The sequence below is a fragment of the Dendrobates tinctorius genome, unplaced genomic scaffold, assembly GCF_039654945.1.
Source record: "Dendrobates tinctorius isolate UK_male_01 unplaced genomic scaffold, ASM3965494v1 ptg000514l, whole genome shotgun sequence".
Classification (NCBI taxonomy): Eukaryota; Metazoa; Chordata; class Amphibia; order Anura; family Dendrobatidae; genus Dendrobates; species Dendrobates tinctorius.
The window spans coordinates 162,501-165,000 of record NW_027362173.1 but is presented as its reverse complement, the minus strand read 5'-3'; positions in this window follow the sequence as shown (position 1 = coordinate 165,000).

Here is a 2,500-nt window from a genome sequence, read left to right as displayed (position 1 = left end):
GGCTTGGGCATGGACCGCCAGACAAAGCCGCGGACCATGAACCATCCAGCCTGCTCTGAGGGGACATAGTCAGAGGGGGCGTCCGCCTTCAAGAGCCCTCCTTCCCACGAGGACTCCAGATTTGCCCCCCTGACAGCCATCACCTCCAGAGAACCAGGGACCGCCGAGGGAGGGTCTGGTCAAAGCTCACGTACCCCAGGACAGCTTCTCCGGCTTGGGCACAGACCGCCAGACAAAGCCGCGGACCATGAACCATCCAGCCGGCTCTGAGGGGACATGGTCAGAAGGGGCGTCCGCCTTCTAGAGCCCAAACTCGGCCACGGACTCCAGATTTGCCCCCCTGAATGCCATCACCCTTCAGAAGACCAGGGACCACCGAGGGAGGGTCTGGTCAGGCTCAGGTACCCCAGGATCGCCTCTCTCACTTGGGACGCACGACCAGCAAAAGTCCCTCCTGGAGCCGTGGAAGTTCAGTCTCGGCCGTATTTTGCAACTTCCACGACAAGAGGGACCACCTTCTAAGTCGCCTACCCGAGCCAGAGAACCATAGGAACAACCGCCATACATCGGGGTAGAGAGAGCCCACTCTCTCCTATATTCTCCCGCAGGTGCGCATTACTATGTATTTGCATTGCGGGACAATGTACTTCAATGAGCGGGACAAAGTCGGAAATGTATCCGACCTCCTGGAACTGTGCGGCTGCTACAGCAGTCAGAAATTCCCCATTCCGGTTCTTTTTCACTTGGATTTTTTTTTTTGCAATTTTTTGCCTAAAACGTATTCCTCCAACATGTACTAGCTCATGACACTTGAAATTTTTGAGCCAATTGATAATAACAGCTTTTTAGAGCTCAAAAACAAAAAAAATTTGAGCGAACAAAAAATGTTCGAAAATGACCTCAGCTCCTGGAACTGTTTTCGGTACACCTCCAGAGAGGCTCCCCTGCCTGGAAGTCTGTCACTGCTCAGCTCGAAATTTTTCTAAGTCCCAAAATTCGGTTTTTCATCCAAAATTCAACTTTCTGCCCAGGATCCACAAACTTTAAACCCAGTTGGGGGACCCTCCCTGGGGGCCCTACAACATACTGAAGCCCCCCTGTGGTGGAAGTAGGGGAATTTACTTATTTTTACACAAAATCACAAAATTCCATTTTTTGTTCGCAAAACACTTTTTTGTCCTCAAGAAACTTTTTTGTCCTCAAAACACTTTTTTGTCCTCGAGAAACTTTTTTGTCCTCAAGAAACTTTTTTGTCCTCAAAACACTTTTTTGTCCTCAAAACTCAATTTCTTCCATAATTCGACTTTCCCCCAAAAAACCACACATTCTACCCTCATGGGAGGCACTCTCCCTCGGGTCCCCACATCATATTGACGCCCCAGAGCGGTGGGAGAAGGGGAAATCTGATTTTTGCACAAAAATCCAAAAATCGCTCTAAGTCCAAAAATCCTGAAAATTTTTCTAAGTCCCAACGGTACTTTCTGAAAAGTGTACCCAGGCCCCTGGAAGCCTCCTAGGTACACCTCCTGAGACTCCCCCCTTCCTGGAAGTCTGACACATCTCGAAATTTTTCTAAGTCCCAAAAACTGGTTTTTGCTCCATAATTCGACTTTCCCCCCAAAAGCCACACATTCTACCCTCATGGGAGGCACTCTCCCTCGGGTCCCCACATCATATTGACGCCCCAGAGCGGTGGGAGAAGGGGAAATTCGATTTTTGATCAAAAATCCAAAAATCGCTCTAAGTCCAAAAATCCTGAAAATTTTTCTAAGTCCCAACGGTACTTTCTGAAAAGTGTACCCAGGCCCCTGGAAGCCTCCTAGGTACACCTCCCGAGGCGCCCCCTTCCTGGAAGTCTGTCACATCTCGAAATTTTTCTAAGTCCCAAAAAATGGTTTTTGCTCCATAATTCGACTTTCCCCCCAAAAGTCACACATTCTACCCTCATGGGAGGCACTCTCCCTCGGGTCCCCACTTCATATTGACGCCCCAGAGCGGTGGGAGAAGGGAAAATTCGATTTTTGCACAAAAATCCAAAAATCGCTCTAAGTCCAAAAATCTTGAAAATTTTTCTAAGTCCCAACGGTACTTTCTGAAAAGTGTACCCAGGCCCCTGGAAGCCTCCTAGGTACACCTCCCGAGGCGCCCCCTTCCTGGAAGTCTGACACATCTCGGAATTTTTTCTAAGTCCCCAAAAATGGTTTTTGCTCCATAATTCGACTTTCCCCCCAAAAGTCACACATTCTACCCTCATGGGAGGCACTCTCCCTCGGGTCCCCACTTCATATTGACGCCCCAGAGCGGTGGGAGAAGGGAAAATTCGATTTTTGCACAAAAATCCAAAAATCGCTCTAAGTCCAAAAATCTTGAAAATTTTTCTAAGTCCCAACGGTACTTTCTGAAAAGTGTACCCAGGCCCCTGGAAGCCTCCTAGGTACACCTCCCGAGGCGCCCCCTTCCTGGAAGTCTGACACATCTCGGAATTTTTTCTAAGTCCCCA